This window comes from Trachypithecus francoisi, unplaced genomic scaffold (assembly GCF_009764315.1).
Source record: "Trachypithecus francoisi isolate TF-2019V2 unplaced genomic scaffold, Tfra_2.0 Lachesis_group17, whole genome shotgun sequence".
Classification (NCBI taxonomy): Eukaryota; Metazoa; Chordata; class Mammalia; order Primates; family Cercopithecidae; genus Trachypithecus; species Trachypithecus francoisi.
In genome coordinates, this window is record NW_022681462.1 from 50,134,845 (window position 1) to 50,154,708 (window position 19,864).

A 19,864-nucleotide genomic window follows, 5' to 3' on the forward strand; every position below is an offset into this window, starting at 1 on the left:
TCTTTTATAAGCCAAGAAGCAGCTACTTTTCTGAGCATAATTAGCTTAAGAGTTCTCTAAAATAACTTGATTTAAATATCTTAACTTCATTTGCTCTCACTTAACAATTCACCTCTTTTGTGATACCCATTATCTATACCTACTTCAAAAAGACACTAAAAGTTAACTTTGTTCAATTACCGTTAACACACTGTTGAATCCAGACAATTCGCTTCTAGATTGGAATATATTGAGTATCTTTAATTGGCCCTTGTAAGAATGGGAGGGGTTAGTGTTTTTAAAAAGGGGTTAAATAGGAATAAATGCCTTTTCCAACTTCTTTCAAGTGCTGTCATTGACTGAGGCTACTTTACTAATTATTCTCAGAAAAATACAATACTTACAGGTTCAGAGTTGTGGCAGATTGAGAGACTGAGTTGATTCTTCATGAAAAAACACATTATCAGTGGTCTCCTATGCAGCAGGCACTGTTGCAGGTACATGTGGGGAAACAGCAGGAGAAAAAGTAGATAAATATCACTGTCTTTATGAAGCTGATATCTGAGGAGAGGTTGAGGCAGACTTAAATCTAGGAGCTCTGGTAAGTAGAAGAGTTTAACCTGATTCTGAAATATCTGAAACATCTTGCTCAATACTCCGTATTTAAAAAATAAATTCAGGGGAAAATTGCACAACAAAGATGAACACAAAAACCTGAATAAGTATCTAATATGCTCGCTGAATGAATGGATTCTGAATTTTCACCTATGTCAATATAAAGGAATAAAATAACAGTCATAATATGTGAAAGATGAGAATGGTAATTGGAACTAAAATACATTATTTCTTCCTAGTTAGTTAGCTCTTAAAACACAAATCGAGTACTTCCCCAATAGTCAAGTGTTGTTTCTCTTGTGATAACTAGAATAGAAATAGAAATAATATAAATAAATTATATCCCAAATCCATCAACCTATTATGCTTCTTCTAGTTTTACTAAAGAATAAGTAAATTTACCAAGTCAGGAAATATAGTAAATTAGTAAATTTGCTAAGAAAATTGTCTTTCTTGTGACCTAGGACTGTATAGAAAAGGCGTATCTATTTTCTGTCTGGAATGTGCCATGATTAGTCTAGGTTTTGATTAAGCAAAAACTGACATGAGCATGTTGCATGCTGTGTGAACACTAAATGACTGTCCTGCTACTTTAAAAATATATCTGGGGAAAAAATAAAACAATGGAACGCAATATAATATAAGATGAAAGGAAATGAGACTTCAGCAGCATCCGTGATAAGTGAACACTTGTCTCCTTCCGTGAGCTCTTGCTGCTGCTCCTGCCCACCCTCTGTCACTGGACTCCCAGCTGCAAGGTGGCCCATATTAACAGTCACTCTGGGTTCAACATCATTAATGTTCACTCTCAAGTCACCACAAATCCCACGTTCCCCTCATCTCTCAGGCTTAAAAAACTCATTTAACACTGAGGGCTAATTAATTAACTGGATTTTCTTATATTTAATGGGGAACATACTAAGCCATCAGAATCCAGCCCTGTTCAAATTTAGGTCACCAAAGAGGTCTACAAGTATATGCCAGTCAACAGAAAACCTAACAATTTTTTTTTCTGGATTTTACTTTAATAGTAATCAAATTTTTTACAAAATATGACGTTAAAGCAGAGCAGGAGGGATGCTGCACTAGAACAATTTTATAATTTCTATCATCTTGCAAGTCCTTATTTCCAATATGCCTTCATTTTACTCATGAAATGAACTTCACCTGAAAATACACAGTAGCATTAATTCTGGAAATAGTGTAAAGACCTGATGTTAAATGTTTATGTATGTTTGATTACAGGAGGGTGCCTTGTTCTCTATGGCTAAAGGCAGAAAATGAACTTTTTGAAACCATGGTTGTCAATTTTTCCTATGTTAGAGTTAGATCAGACAATCTAATACTGTAGCTAGTCTTTTATTTGAAGTTGGCAGTCTCCTGAACGCAAACAAAAGCATGAAAGAAAATAGGAATTTATTTCAGAGTATACAAATAAAGTGACTTTATTCTGCAAAGCTTCAAATTTGCAAATATTCACGTGTCAATTTCCATAAACACCTTACCTCTGAAACTAGATCATTTCTCCAGTGCAAATCTAAGGCCTGTATTTCTTGAGGAGGAGAAACTCTGCATTCCCTATTGCTGTCAGAAATGTACTTTCCATCATTTTGTATTACCTGTTCAGATTTATTTAAAGATTGTTTTCCAAAATAAAACTCAAATGCATCCTGAGATAAATTCACAGAAGAAAGATTCAATCAGAAGCTAAATTATTTTTGAAGATTTATTCTCATGGATATAAATGGATTATTCTAGCCAACAGCTCTCTAAAATCCTTTGGGTTAAACTTTGATGATAGTACTCAAAGCTAGATTTCCAGAAATATTAATTTCCAGTGAAACTGCACTTAAACATGTTCAAAATAATATAAAAAGTGTTTTGGGATTTGTTTTTATATACTCCCCATAGAAATGCCGGTGAAAATATTTGCTGAGGTGAGAACTGTCTCAAACGTCTGTCTCCTGTTGAAATGGACCCTTTCTAGAATGAAGAGAAGTGGAGCCCACTGTGCCACAAAATTTCCTTCATATTCCCTCTGAATAAACAGGTTGACTACAGGCTATATTAACTTGAAAGACTCTCCTATGAGTGGCTGTTTAAGACAGAAAATCCAGACCTGAAAGCCCAGAGCACTGAGCCTTCAGGTGGGCAGCTAAGAAAAAGAAAGAAGCCTAGAACTCTTCAAGGGAAAGTGACTAGGGAGGCTGGATCCATCACTAGACAGCCATTGGCTTTCGTCGGCTCCATAGTTAGCCATGTAGACCCTGAATCCTAGAAGTCTCTTCAGGATAGCCACACAACCTATTAAACTTCCAGAGCATCACCAGAAGGACAATGACCTGAAGTGCACTGGTCAGTTTTTGAGGCAGCAGATGATCTGTGAAGGAGTCAGTTTTCCTCACTCTGTAGCTAAGACAGAGACTCCAGATCTGAAAACAACTGGGCCCATAGGGTTCACCTTGGAATATTTGGAAGCCCCCAGGCTTCCTCCTAACAGATGAGTCCTCATAAAGCCCAAGTGCCTCATGTTGTTGAGAATGCCACAATTTTGTTATATTTCTTTTCTTTTTGGGGGGAGTGGGGGGACGGAGTCTGGCTCTGTCACCCAGGCTGGAGTGCAATGGCACGATACTGGCTCACTGCAACAACCTCTGCCTCCTGGGTTCAAGCAATTCTCCTGCCTCAGCCTCCCAAGTAACTGGGATTACAGGCACACGGCACCACTCCTGGCTAATTTTTGTGTTTTTAGTAGAGAGGGGGTTTCACCATGTTGGCCAGACTGGTTTTGAACTCCTGACCTCAGGTGATCTGCCCGCCTCGCCCTCCCAAAATGCTGGAATTACAGGCATGAGCCACCGTGCCCGGCCTCATATTTCTTAAGTTTATTGAATGGTAACCTTGGATGACTTTAAGGAAAGAAGACGTGAGTGTGAGGAGAATAATAGCAACTAATGGGCTAATCAGCGCAGGCCCTTGCTAAGTGACTGGCTTCTTGCTCTGCTCTGCCATCAGAAGACTCAAATTTATCCTCGAAGAGAATAAAAGTTCCCAAATGCCTCGCACCTTCACAAACTAAGCCATGAATGCTTACAATGAGCACGCCAAAGGTCTGCTCCCTGAGTGTCACATCATTTAGTCTTTGAGAACAGGACATACACATTCCTTTGATTTGCTGACAACACCTAGCAAAGGACCTTGCAGTGGGCACGTAGACCCACATACTTGCCAGGGAAATGAAGTACTGAATGGATAAATGAATTCATTACTCACAATGATTATCAGTATTGTGGTTCTTTGTATCTGCTTGCTGGAGTGGCTGAAAGCACCATAAAAATAGCACATTTGGATATCACAAAAAGCCTGGATTCAAGTAACTCTTCCATTTACTCTAAATCCCTGCTGTATATAATATGATTTGATGAGTAAGCGTTATTTACTTGCTTCTAATTTATTGCATCACCAATTATATTTGAGAAAAAATTGCAAGTGTGGATGGCAAGTAAAAGTATTATTGACAAGACTTGTATACATCCTGGACAATAGTAACATCATTTAAATGGTGATGGTGTTGTGATATTTTTATAATCTAACCCTAGGCATGCTAAAATACAGTGAGCTAAACATTGAATGGGCCTTGCATTAATCCATTCTCACACTGCTATAAAGAACTACCAGAGACTGGGTAATTTATGAAGAAAAGAAGTTTAATTGACTCACAGTTCCCGTATGACTGGGAGGCCTCAGGGAACTTACAGTCATGGCGGAAGGGGAAGCAAACATGTTCTTCTTCACATGACAGCAGGGAGAAGTGCCCAGCAAAGGAGGAAAGCCCCTTTCCTCCATCAGATTTCATGGGAACACATTCACTATCACAAGAACAGCATGAGGGTAGCCACCCCCATAATTAAACTACCTCCCACTGGGTAATTTAGTCCCACTCCCACTTCCATGACACATGAACATTATGGGGACTACAATTCAAGCTGAGATTTGGGTGTTGGCACAGTTAGGTCATATTAGGCCTCTTGCTATGTTGCATCACATTTTTAGATTAAATAGTTAAATAGTTTCTAATTTAAAATAAATCACATATTTGTATACAACTACTGTATTTTAATCTGTCACAGGTTTTATTATCAGGGACATTAATAGTTAAAAAAATCCTTTTATATCACTTTCTGATAGTGATTTTCTGTATATCCTTTATTGTATCTGAAAGTGTACATCCGTGTTTTAAAACTTGAATCATAAAAATATTCAGGTACTGTGAGATTATCTCAATTTTGAAAATGTTATAAATTTAAGGACATCTTGGAATAGTACTGTGAAATGACTTCTATGTCTACATTTAGGTGGCATATCTATCTCAATGGGATTTGCACATCTTTTAGAAATGTGATGTAATGACTCCATATTTGAGACCAGCAAGCAATCTCATTCCTTTTCTAATTCAAGTGGCTTTATTCCAACCTGCTTGGATGAATGTGGAAGGGGAAGAATCCAGGCTTAGATAGCAAGCAGCAGTCCTTCTCCAGATAGGTTTCCAAGGATGAGCTAAGGGACAGCTACCTCAGCTTCATAGATGAGACAAGCTGTGAGCCAGAAGACAGAGGTGGGCAGGAAGAAAAGACGTGGGTTGACAGAGATGCTCTAAGTCTAAGCCTGCAGAGGATCAAGCAAAGTGAAGAGGGGAGAGGAAGGCAAGGTGGAGTGAAGTCAAAGAAGAAGCCCCAGCGAACCCAGCCACTGCTCTGCCTCCAGTTCACTTTCTGGGGCTCACCCTACCTTGGCAGGCAGGAGTTGGGGCAGAGGTTACATTTTAAAAGAAGACAGTAATGCTTGGACTGGAATTATTCATGGGATTTTTGTGACACTTTAATTTATGTCATACTTCTTGCATATTTTCTTATATCACCATCAGCCAAATCTAAGTACTATTATTATGTCTATTTACTTTGTTCTTAGCTACCTATATATTTAAATATTGATAATCATAGTGTAAGTGTATTTTCCCTAAGCTATCTGAACAGTAATTCTACATTGATTCATTATCCTGAAGATATCTGTGTCCTTACCATTCTGATCACTATAGCAGAGACATCACCAGTATTTATGTGTGGACCTTTCCTTGTTTATCCTAAAATGTGCTTTCTCTTCCATCCTTGCCCCTCTAAACTAAGCTATGTGCCTGGGGTCCCAAGCACCCTCTGTGTATTTCTCATTGGGGTTATTATTTTAATAGGGAGGAAAGTGGCAAGTTGATTTCATGTCTTGATTTAATCTCACCCCTTAAGTCTAACAGGCATTTTCAACGTACCGTGCATTTGGATTACACCTCTCCCCTAATTTTCAGTGCTGATTTCTCTCTATTTTTGAATTTTCTTCATTTTTTTTTAATATCTGAGAAGTCAGATGTTAGAAGATCTTGTGTAAGTCATCATTGCACCCCTGTTTCAAACCTTCTGTTTTGGTAGCCCACCTGGCTGGCCTCGGAATTTCAGCTTGTGAGTAGAACCCTTTCTAATTGGTTCAAGTTCCCCCAGGGGAACAATGATTCTGTCTCTGGATGGTTACTAGGACACAGAAGCTTGCTAATACAATTGCTTTCTGATATGAACTTGAGAAGAATCTGTTTGTCTAGATCCCTTAGAACTTTGTTCCTTTTGCCAGTAGGAATAGCTTCCATCTCTGACTCTTTCCTTAGTTGAGTTCAACAAAAAGTTATTGAGTACCTTATGTGTGCCTTAGGAATAGTCAAATGCAAATCCATTGGACTTAGCCCCTGCCTTGTGGGAGCGTCTATCTAATCTATTGGAAACATAGACACATAAATGGATAATGTTCAACAAGCTTTAAGTAACTGGACAGTGCTTGATACATTTCTACATGTTAAGATGAAGGCTGGAGGGAGGAGTCAGAAAACCTGGATTCACACTGACACTTTGCTACTTTTAAATGTAAACTACTAAGTCCCGTAACTGTTTTCATCTTAATCTGTATGTTAAACTATTATATCAATACTTACCTCATTGAAGAATTATAAAAACAGATTAAAGAAATTTGGAGGAAGAAAGATTTTCTTTTCTGTTTTTTTTTTTTTTTTTGAGGTGGAGTCTCGCTCTGTCGCCCGGACTGGAGTGCAGTGGCCAGATCTCAGCTCACTGCAAGCTCCGCCTCCCGGGTTTACGCCATTCTCCTGCCTCAGCCTCCCGAGTAGCTGGGACTACAGGCGCCCGCCACCTGGCCCAGCTAGTTTTTGTATTTTTAGTAGAGACGGGGTTTCACTGTGTTAGCCAGGATGGTCTCGATCTCCTGACCTCGTGATCCGCCCGTCTCGGCCTCCCAAAGTGCTGGGATTACAGGCTTGAGCCACTGCGCCCGGCCAAGATTTTCAAATATATACATTTAATTTTAAAGTGGTTCTTATATGATTGCCTCTGTTTCTAAGCAATGTGATTATATTATCACTTATATATTATTATTGCACTGCAGTCCAAGACCACCAAGAGAACACCTACCTATATTTGACAATTTGGATATGTTGCTCATTGCAGAGAGAGAGAACTCACACTACACGAAACCATGGGATGTCTCAGCAGTTGGGTATTAGAAAAGTTATATGTCAATGGAAGTTTAATGGGAATAGCATTCATTCTATGAATCTATAAATTGAATCTATAAATTGGCCATTTTATCAATATTGATTCTTCCTATCCATGAGTATGGAGTATTTTTCCACTTGTTTGTGTCATCTCTGATTTCTTGGAGCAGCGGTTTGGGGAGCCAAATGATGAGAATATATGGACACATAAAAAGGAACAACACACACTGGGGCCTTTTAGAGGGTGGAGGATGGGAGGAGGGAGAAGATCAGGAAAAACAACTAATGGGTACTAGGCTTAACACCTGGGTGATGAAATCACCTGTACAACAAGCCCCCATGACACAAGTTTACCATATAACAAACATGCACATGTACCCCTGAACTTAAAGGTTTTTAAAAAAGAGAATTCAAGTTCAGATTAGGTGACATTGGGGTGAGTTCCAGGAAGTGGGGCTTGGCGTGGATTGGGTGCTGTCAGGAAGCCAGAGCAATTCTGTGATTGACTATCTTAACACACCTTTTGTAGAAAGAGGCAGAACTAAATAAAGGCAAAGGTGTACTTAATCACTCAAGAAGCAGTAGTCATTCATTCAAGCCAGGACAAGGGGGTGCTTGGTCATTATTGTGATTTAGACAATGTTTATGATGCCTGTGTTCAACCATGATGTTGTCTTGTGTTTGTACTGATCCACTATGGAATAGCCTTGTCTGATGTTGATGTTTTCTGAAATCTTGTTCCACACAGCACTGAAGCCTGGCTTTGAGTGCTGGGCCAACTTCTGGAGGTCAGGGGCTACTTTTCTGTTTCCTAATATGAGTGTGTGTATGTGTGCATAAGCATATACACAACCCTAGAAGCGTGTTGTCAAATTCAGATTCTTTAAGTCTAAATAAATGAAATTCTCAACATATTTTCACTACTAGAGGTTAAATCCTTTCCATTAAAAAAAATCAAACCAGTTATTCTTAATTTTTTTATGCTTATTTTTCTGTCATTTATTTTGCTTTAAAATTAAAGGATTATAACATTGAAGCATAAAAACGTGTGTCAGATAACCACATATGGTATGAAAATCATAACCAAGCATTAAAACATTAAGCAAAAATAATAGCTTGGTTCCAAAAGGGAGAAAAATTCAAAAGTTTATTAAAGTAAAAAAAAAAATAAACAAATTAGATTTATATAGCTGTTTTTCTGAGTTCTACTTTTAATTATATCTTGAACTACCTTGCCTGCTCACTGCCATAAAAAAGAAAAATTGTATTTGTGGGCAAAGAAGAAATAATTATTATTTCTAAAACATATTTACCCCAATATGTAGCACTGAACGATGCTGCTTAGATGTAACAAATCATCCTCATTCTTAACCATGCTTGCATTTTGCATGGAACTATCTATGCCAAATGGTCATTTTTCTCACATTTATTACGTTAACAGGATAAATGCCAACATTTGTCAACATCTTGTAAATGATGAGTCTTAATGAGGCAAGCTACTGTTTCACTCCTCTGAGGAATTTCATAGCAGAATAAGCAAAATATCAGGTTAACGCAAGTGGGAGGGAATCCCAGAGAGCAAACGTTTTCTATGAACGTATATTCTTGAGGTTTTGCTTAGAGTGGGTTCTAGGATCCAGGCCAATTTGGCCGAAACCTTTCTACAACATTTTAATTATATTTTTAACAAATCCTACAAAATGAGGTTCACATGTTGATTCAGCCAAAAAAAGAAAGAAAAAAAAAAAAAAGCAAAGCAGTATCTACAAGCTGAACAGAATGCAAGAGAGAGGGAGTCATTTAATGGTGTTGCCAAAAGCCAATGAATACAAGTGTTTTATAATAAGAGGCCATGTTCTACTGATATTGGGGTAGGTACAAAGAGTGGTGGGGGAGATACTCCTGCTCTAGAACAAATGAATCAATAAGTTTTTATTTACTAGGCATGTGCTAGACCCAGAAGTGAAAAATGTAACATTTAGAAAAACATTGTTTACAACATGGAAACTGAAGGCAAGACAAGTGCAAAATAAGATAATACTTAGGCTTGCCAATGTGTTCTGTGACAAGCTTGGAAGCCAATGAAAGAACACAGTTAATGTCACAGGTTTCAGGGGCAGAAGTTTTTAGTCTGTGTTTAAATCCTGATTCTGGTAGTTACAAATTAAACACACTTGGACATACTATTTTATTTCTTTAAATCTCAGTCTCTTTATCTGTCAAATGGAGATAATGATACCTACTATATAAGATTACTGAAATAATTCAATATGATGTATATAAAATGATTCATAAAAAGCAATTACCACCATTGTCATATCTACTAATGAAATTACATCTTGCTAATCTCTGGTATAAAAAAACAAACAGTGGGTAAGAGGGTACCAACAGTTCTTTTTTTAAAATTTTACTTTAAGTTCCAGTATACATATGCAGAAATTGCAGGTTTGTTAGTAGGTATACATGTGCCATGGCGGATTGCTGCAACTATCAACCTGTCATTGTCATCTAGATTTTAAGCCCTGCATGCATTAGCTACTTGTCCTGATGCTCTCACTCCCCTTGCCCCTCACCCTCTGACAGGTTCTGGTGTGTGTTGTTTCCCTCTCTGTGTCCATGTGTTCTCATTATTCAACTCTCACTTATGAGTGTGAACATGCAGTGTTTGGTTATTTTGTTCCTGTTTTAGTTTGCTGAGGATGATGGCTTCCAGCTTCATCCATGTCCCTGCAAAGGACATGATCTCATTCATTTTTATGGCTGCATAGTATTCCATGGTGTACATATGCCACATTTTCTTTATCCAGTCTATCATTCATAGGCATTTTGGTTGGTTCCATGTCTTTGCTATTGTAAACACTGTTGCAATAAACATATGTGTGCATGTATCTTTATAGTAGAATTATTTATATTCCTTTGGGTATATACCCAGTAAAGGAGTTGCCAGGTCAAATGGTCTTTCTGATTTTAAATTCTTGAGGAATTACCACACTGTTTTCCACCATGGTCAAACTAATTTACATTCTCAGCAACTGTGTATAAGTGTTCTGATTTCTCCAAAGACTTGCCAGCATCTATTGTTTCTTGACTATTTAATAATGGCCATTCTGACTGGGGCAAAATAGTATCACACTGTGGTTTTGATTTGCATTTCTGTAATGATCAGTGATGTTAAGCTTTTTTCATATGTTTGTTGGCCACATAAATGTGACGCTTCTTTGAGAAGTGTCTATTCATGTCCTTTGCCCACTTTTTGATGATACTGTTTGTTTTTTCTTGTAAATTTGTTTAAGATCTTTGTAGATTCTGGATATTAGACCTTTGTCAGCTGGGTAGATTGCAAAAATGTTGTTGCATTCTCTAGGCTGCCTGTTAACTCTGATGATAGTTTCTCTTGCTCATTTAATTAGATCCCATTTGTCAATTTTGACTTTTATTGTCATTGCTTTTGGTGTTTTAGTCATGAAGTCTTTGCCCATGCCTGTGTCCTGAAGGTCTTGCCTTGATTTTCTTCTAGGGCTTTATGGTTTTAGGTGTTATGTTTAAGTTTTTAATCCATCTTGAGTTAATTTTTGTATAATGTGTAAGGAATGGGTCCAGTTTCAATTTTCTGCGTATGGCTAGCCAGTTTTCCCAACACCATTTATTAAATAGGAAATCCTTTCCCCATTGCTTGTTTTTGTCAGGTTTTTCAAAAATTGAATTGTAGACATGTAGTGTTATTTCCAAAGCCTCTGTTCTGTCCCATTGGTCTATATGTCTGATTTGGTACCAGTACCATGCTGTTTTGGTTACTGTAGACTTGTAGTATAGTTTGAAGTCAGGTAACATCTTTCTTCTTTGTGCTTAGGATTGTCTTGGCTATACAGGATCTTTTTGGTTTCATATAAAATTAAAAGTAATTTTTTCTAATTCTGTGAAGAAATTCAATGGTAGTTTGATGGGAGTAGCATTAAACTATATATTACTTTGGGCAGTATGGACATTTTCACGATATCGATGCTTCCTATCCATGAGGATGGAATATTTTTGTTTGTGTCCTCTCTGATTTCCTTGAGCAGCGGTTTGTGGTTCTCCTAGAAGAGGTCCTTCACATCCCTTGTTAGCTGTATTCCTAGGTATTTTATTGTCTTTGTAGTAATTGTGAATGTGAGTTGATTAATCATTTGGCTCTCTGCTTGTATATTGTTGGTGTATAGAAATGCTTGTGATTTTTGCACATTGATTTTGTATCCTGAGACTATGATGAATTTGCCGATCAGCTTAAGGTGATTTTTGGCTGAGACAATGTGGTTTAATAAACATACCATCATGTCTTCTGCTAACAAACAATTTGACTTTCTCTCTTCCTATTTGAATATCCTTTATTTCTTTCTTTTCCCTGATTGCCCTGGCCAGAACTTCCAATACTATACTGAATAGGAGCAGTGAGAGAGGGAATCCAGCAGCACATTAAAAAGCTTATCCATCACAATCAAGTCAACTTCATCCCTGGGATGCAAGGCTGGTTCAACATATGCAAATCAATAAATGTAATCCATCAAACAGAACCAATGACAAAAACCACATGATTATCTCAACAGATGCAGATAAGATCTTTGATAAAAGGCAACATCCCTTCATGTTAGATACTCTCAATAAACTAGGTATTGATGGAACATATCTCAAAATAATAAGAGCTATTTATGACAAACCAAAACCAATATCATCCCAAATGGGCAAAAGCTGGAGGCATTCCCTTTGAAAACCAGCACAAGACAAGGGTGCTTAACAATCCTTTGAAAGAACATGGTTTTTATTGCAAGTAGCTGTTATTGTTGTTGCTGTGTGTGTGTCCAAAGGAAGATGTTCCCATGTGAAAACCAGAATCCTTTAGAAAATAATGAGCAAATATTTCAATACCTTTATTGAACACTCCCTTCTATTAGATTGGAGCAAAAGTAATCACTTTTGTGCCATTACTTTCATTGGGAAAAAACCGGCTGGGCGTGGTGGCTCACGCCTGTAATCCTAGCACTTTGGGAGGCCAAGGCGGGTAGATTACAAGGTCAGGAGGTCAAGACCATTCTGGCTAACAAGGTGAAACTCCATCTCTGCTAAAAATACAAAAAAGTTAGCCGGGCGCGGTGGCACACCCCTGTAGTCCCAGCTACTCGGGAGGCTGAGGCAGGAGAATGGCGTGAACCCCGGGAGGCGGAGCTTGCAGTGAGCAGAGATCCAGCCACTGCACTCCAGCCTGGGCGACAGAGCGAGACTCCGTCTCAAAAAAAAAACACAATTACATTTTTACTTTTTCACCAACCTAATAGAAGCATTTCCTAGTCAACATTCTTAATGTGCTGGTAAAGAACGATTTGGCAGTAAGACTGGCAATGATGATGAAACCTTTACTGTAACTCCAATTCTCTGAGAGTTGAGATGGCTGCCACAACTCCAAGCATTTTGTCTGTATTCCAGGCAAGAAGCAGCAGCATGACAGCTATATCAGGAAAACAAAACTTTCAAAGGAATCATTTTGCTTGTTATTTTGTTTTGTTTTGAGTTGGGTATTTTACAACCAGAAACAAAATTAGGGGCTCTGTTAATAAGGAAATAAGAACATTGACTATCTTGAAGATCTTTAATCCAACTATATGTATTGGATGGATGGTGGGAGGAAAACTGTCTGTGGAAGTGAGGACAGAGGCAGGTGTGTGTGTGTGTGTGTCTGTGTGTGTTCCAGAAGCAAGAGGGAAAATGACATTTTCAAGTCTCACTGTGACTGAGATTCCAAAAAAGAAGAAGAATGCTGGAAATTAATAATGCTAAAGCAGCTGGGTGTGGTGGCTCAAGCCTGTAATCCCAACGTTTTGGGAGACCAAGGCAAGTGGATCACCAGAGGTCAGGGGTTCGAGATCAGCCTGACCAATATGGCAAAACCCTGTCTCTACGAAAAATACAGAAATGAGCTGGGCATGGTGGCGGGCGCCTGTAGTCCCAGTTACTCAGGAGGCTGAGACAGGAGAATTGCTTGAACCCAGGAGGCCGAGGTTGCAGTGAACCGAGATCACACCACTGCACTCCAGCCTGGGTGACAAAGCGAGATTCCATCTCAAAAAAAAAAATGCTAAAGCAATTTTTATTTTTATCCTGAGTTATGGGGAGTCACAGGAATGCTAAAGGTATTCACGCTTGAGAAATAACACTCTTCATGCAATGTGATAAAACAGCTGGAGGTACACAACGGGGTATGCGGCAGCCATTCACTAGGGTGAGTGGAGGAACAAGTTAAGGAAGAATATTATGTGTTAAGTTTTGGACATACAAAATGTGAAAGGGTTTTTAGTTAATCCAAGTGGAGAAATCCAATTTGGATAAACAGGTTTAAAGGCCAAGAGAAAGATTTGTACTGGAGACAGAGATCTGGCAATATTCAGCATAGGGACACTCAAAGTAATGAACATAGTGGATATTGGGCAGGAAGAGAATGAACAAATTCCATAAGGACAGTGAAACCAAGCTGATAGGAAGAGTGATCGAGGAGCCAAGAAACACTAAGATCTCTCAAAGAAAAGAAGAAAATAAGTCCCTTAGGAAACTAAAAAGATCAAGTAAAGGAGGAAATGAAAATGCCAAAAAATCAGGGTATCATGGCAGACAAAAGAAGTGGCCAAGTGTGGCAATTATTATTCAAGCTCGAGCTCTAATACTCTCTAACATTCTTTAGTACTTATCGTATGCCAGGCTTTGTTCTAAGCCAGGGTCCAGCAGACTTTTCCATAAAGAGCCAGCTAGCAAATATATTGGGATTTGTGGGCAGTGTCATCTCTGTCACAGCTGCCAGCCTCTGCCCTTAGAGTGCAGAAGAAGCCACTGGAAATACATACAGGAGTGAGTTCTGCTGTGTCCCAATAAAACTTTATTTACAAAAACAGGCAACAGGCTGGCCAAGGTTTGCTGACCCATTAGCAGTACTTTATACTTATTCACTCAGTCATCTTCAAACAAATGTAGGAGGTTATTTTATTCCTATTTTATGGACCAGGACAGTAAGGTATAGAGAGTTTGTCACCCTTCCAAGGTGACAGAGCTAGCAAGTGTTGGAGGCAGAGTTCAGATCCAAGTAGCTGGCTCCACAGCTGGTACTCTTACTTCGTGGCAGTTTCCTATAGCCAGGAAGGTTTCAGTGGTGTGGGTAACAGCAGCTTCAAGGCAGTGATAAGGCAGGAGGTAATGGGCTGTGGTGCAGGTGGAAAGAGGAGAATCAAGCTCAGGCAACTCCACCTAAATGTTCAGCTGTGAAGTAAGAGATAGATCAAGGGGAAAGAAGGATCAAAACAAGAACTTCTAAGTCAGAAGAGACATTGCATGTGTTTAAATGATAGTAGGAAGAAGAGAGAAAGGACAATATAAAGAAGTTTCTGGGAAGAGAGCAAGGAAGGAATTCAGAGGTCAAGTACTTACCAAATAGTAGATACACCTCCCTGAGAACAGGAGGGACAGATGAATAATTAGTGTGAGTAAAAATAATTGTTAAGGAAATGTGAATGGAAATTTAGAAAAATTTTTTATAAAATCTTCTACTTTTCTTGATCAATAAGGTTGTTTTCTCAGGGAGAGAAATTTGGAAATATTTGAATTGCTTGCTTTACAAAAAGTTATAATTAAAATGAAGTAATATGTTGAGCTATTGAGTATATAAGGTGCCAGATACCCAGAAAAGCCTTTTATAGGCATTACTTTATTTCAAATCTAGACCATCCATGAGAGGTAGACATTCTTACATCAAGTTTAGGAAGAGACACTAAAGTTTAATTAGACAAAAAAAAAAAAAAAAAAAACTTGCCGATTAGTGAGAGATAGATCTAAGAACTACAACTTTATTTTTTTCTAATTTCAAAGCTAGTACTTTTACCTGTTATTCTATAATGCCCTCTAGAATAGAATATAGGGAAAGGTTTGACCAGGAAATGATAGGTCAGAGATCATGAAGTTAGGACAGCATTTTCTGCCTACTTGCATAGTCGCACTAAGGCAGTACATGATTAATTACATAAAGAATGATGAAGACATCAACTGCTCTACAAGATATAAGATGTGCAAAGTCATTTCTTGTATCCAGTCAGTCACGAAATTCTATTTGTTTTTCTACAGAATGATTGTAATATAAAAAAGAGGGAAAGTTCATTGAGATACTTCTGCTGTGTTCTCTAGAGAGAGCTGACTCAAGAGCACGGAGGTCAAACAGTTCAGCACAGGAAAACATGGGGCATGAAATGTACCTATAAGATAGGTACACACATATAGGGTAGAAAATACAAAAATCAACACTTGAGGTCATCAAACTTAATGAATGAGAATTATGCTCAGGAGCATGGAGATATAGTCAGGAAAACAAGAGCCCATCACACATTCATTTAATCAGTCATTCAGATAAATACTTACCCAGTGGCCCTGGTGCATGAGGCATTGGGGTAAGCCATAGAGAGGGTACAGTGATGACAAATTAGAGGAGCATCCTCTGTAGGAACCTACACTACTGGAGAGGAGAAAGCCCTGTAGCATGTCACTAAAACATGAGAGGAGGGGACTGATCAAGATATGCTCGGCCGGGCGCGGTGGCTCAAGCCTGTAATCCCAGCACTTTGGGAGGCCGAGACGGGCGGATCACGAGGTCAGGAGATCGAGACCATCCTGGCTAACATGGTGAAACCCCGTCTCTACTAAAAATACAAAAAACTAGCCGGCGAGGTGGCGGGCGCCTGTAGTCCCAGCTACTTGGGAGGCTGAGGCAGGAGAATGGCGTGAACCCGGGAGGCGGAGCTTGCAGTGAGCCGAGGTTGCGCCACTGCACTCCAGTCTGGGCGACAGAGCGAGACTCCGCCTCAAAAAAAAAAAAAAAAAAAAAAAAAAGATATGCTCTAGAAAACATATTGAATGACCACAGTGAGCCATCTACATATTTCCACCCATTCGTTTTATACACATTCATGCACACAGACACCACCCAAATGGTTGGTTCATGTTCCATGAAAATGAAAATAACTCTATCTTCTTTCATGCTCATTTTATACTCCCACCCCCCCACCCCAGTCTGAAAACAGTTTTGTTTCTTGGAATTAGTTCCTCATTTTTGATTCCTCACAGATATACACACCTTGATCACTGTGCATGACTCTAAATCGATTTAGCTGTTTCCAAAAACTCCTTCTGCCTTTGAAGGATGCCGATTTTCTGTGTGAGAATAATCACAAGAACGTGCTTTAGGTTTGCACAGTATCTGGCTTCACATTTTGAAAGCATCTGAGATCTTCCAAAGGAAAATTTTTTGGAAAAGATAAAATGTATTCAATGTTGAAGTTTTTGTATGTTTACTTCCTAACTGGTCCCATAACTTTATATCATCTGGATAGTGAGGACCACAGCTTTGGTAAGAATGCTTTGTCACATGTCCTTCTCAATAGACTCATACACCCTATGTATCATCACCGCAGGAAAGGATGGTTGCTGGTAGACAGTACCGGCATTAAAAAAAAAAAAGAAATGAGGAGGAAGGAGGCATGGAGAATGGTGTGGGTCATGGACATGGGCTGGTAGCAAGAGTCTGTCCAGCAACAGAACAGGAGGAAAAGCAGCCTATCTGGAGAATAATCCCATTAGTGTCAGGACCCATTGACTCTGACCTTCCATTTGAGCTTGCTGCTTTGGGCCTCAGAGTTGAAGCAGTCTTTCCAGACCATCAGTGAGTACATGCACTTCCTCCTGGCACACGTCCAAGTCACTCCAAGGACGCACACACACCAGGTGGAGAATCAGACAGTATTTTCATCACAACACATATTGAGTGCAGGTGTAGTTTTTGAACTACTTTCTTCATCTGTTTTCTGTGGAGGAGAGTAATGGCAGAGGTTTAAACTCCAGAATGAATCAGAAGCAACCTCAAATCCAATTGTGGAATGAAGCTGGAAATTGGAAAATGCAAAAGTAGAAAGAATAAAATACACAGCATCTAATAAGGAAAGCAAGCATTCCCCATGAAAATGTATACACTTTCTCTCCTGTTTCTTAGAGACTGTCTGGATCTTAAATCCCAACCTTAAGACGAAGTCAAAATGAAAAAGCTGCAAGGATAATACAAATGTCCTCTGGCCAGAAGGCAACTGCTTATCCCCGAGGTCCATAAAAATGAAGAGAAAGAAGAAAAGGTGGAAAAGCAACTCAAGTATAATTTTATTCCTACTGTTTCCAAGGCACTGAAAAGTTTCATTAAATATCCTGGGACATGGTTGGAGTATATAATAAAGTTTCTCCAGAAATTATTATTTTCTTGAACTTTACATTCTCAGTTTGTAATCTAATGAGAACACATAACACAGATGATAATAAAACCCTGATTATTCCTATGGGAAAGAAAATGAATTTAGAGCTTAGCTTGTTTTTCTATCTTTCAGGAAATATTAGCTCTATTTACCTGTGCTGTTATAAATTCTGTAGATGAGAAAGAGTAGGTGGAAACTTGAGGATAAAAGCATTAACCATGTAGCAAAAGAAGAACACATACTGGTTAAAAGCTATAGAAGAAATTTCTTGGGAAAGAAAGAGATATAGAGGTATCAAGCAATATCTCTTTTTTTCCCATGACTCTCAAACGTGGCTAATATAATTAGAATTTAGTATAGCCACTTTGGAGGGCATTTCACCAGAATTGAATATAACTGGAAAGGTGCACAACCAGAAATTCCACAATTCTGAGAGGAACATCTAACGAAATTGCAAACAATGTCAATAACCAGTAGCCTCTCAGGTATGCATGTCTTACTATTTGTTATTCATGGAAATTGTGGAGGAGAAACACGCTGTGCCCATAGGAATGCCATCGTACACATTCCATGTTGTATGGCCTTATAGTCTTGATTTTAAAGTTATATCTAAATCCTTTTCCTGGCTTGGACATTTAATGAATAGCTGTTTGTTTCGGCAGAATTGTGTTATTTTTCTGTCTTAGTTTCCTCATCTATAAAACATCAACAACAGTAATATCCACCTCCTCAAAGTCTTGTGAAAAAGATTAATTAGGAGAATATTCGTAAAGAACTTAGCAAAATGCCCAGAAGAGGGTGAGTATAATTGTAGCTATACAGTTATAGCAATTTTGACTGTTATAGTACAGGCTCCCTCAGACAAGCTGCTTAAACACTTTGCCCAGTCATTTTTTTCAGTTGCATAAATTATTGTCGCTAGAGGGCAAAACCATTCCCTAACATGAAGGTTACCCTCGAGAGTAAAGCCTGGCTGCTGAGGGAAGCAGCAGTACCAATTCAGCAACACAGAGCGACTGCGCTCTTAGCTGAACACTGGAAAGTTTCCACCAGGTCTATCAAACTGGAAATTGCTGCTGTGTTTGGATTTTAGTACACTGGCTACTCACAGGGAGGGTACAGTTCCTCCTCCACCACTGTACACAACTCCTGAAGGAAGAAGTCTCTAGTTAGACAATAGGAAAGTGAGAAAATAATAATGAGATTATTATTGACCATAATGATTGACCTCACCACGTGCCAGGCACCGTTTGCAGCGCTTGGATATGTAGTCCCTCATTTAATCCTTGTTACAATCACAGGAAGTAAACACTATGATTATCTCCACTTTAGAGATAGGGAAAGGAGCCTAAAGAAAAATAACTTGCTGATAGGGACAAAGTTAGTAAATGGCAGAAGCAGCTTAGACACTTGGATGGACTGGCTCCAGGTTCCCATGGTGTTTACTCCCAAGCTATGGACCTAAAATGCAAGAACTGTGAGTGGAGCCTAGAGTCATGAATTATGTGCTGGAACTCACCAATCTTATCTGCCAGAGACATGTCGTAAGAAAGAATGGTTAAACCTGGAATCTAAATGACGGAAACTAGTTATATGGAGCCTAACAAGTCTTTTGAGGTTACTCTTTTAGTATTACATATTCAGTTTCTCAGTGCAAGCACACAAATGAATGTTATGTAGTTTAAGCTTGAGTCTTAAAACAACAAGAAACTTATTCTGATAATGTTCTCTGAAAGAAAATAGTCTTTCTTCATGTCTTTATAATATTAAAAATAATAATCATTTTAGAAAGCATAGTATAGACAAGCTATACCTGAAGCTTTTTTTTTTTTTTAAGTAATCACTTTAAGTAGGCTCTTGCAAACCACTTAGCCAAGGAAAGGGATTAACGTTCTGATATTATTGATAATGTGGTTATACATTCTTTGCTGATTTCCTGTGGTGTTCTGTGCCCCCCAACTGCTGCCATGGGCATGCAATTTTCATTGACTTTGTAGAGAGAATTGCAAGCAAGTCGGCTTCGTGGAAGTAGAGAGAGAAAAGGCTAGAAACAGATTCATGGCTGACAAAAGAAGAATCATGCCGAAAATGGGATAAATAATAACACATGAGTCTGCCACAAAATAGGAAGCCAAACCATCTTAAGATGGGTCAAGGTTGCTCCATCACAGAGAGTGGCATGTAACATTATCTGATGAAGGGAATGGATTTCTTTCTTTTCATCCATGCCTGATATGTTTCGTAGGATTAAAGGGTCTGGTAGCATAGTGAAGTTACTAAGATGGAAGCTGAATAGCACCAGTAAGAGGAGACTACACAATTCCAGAGGTTAGGATGTGGATTAGTTGGCCAAAGGCAACCGGCTTCC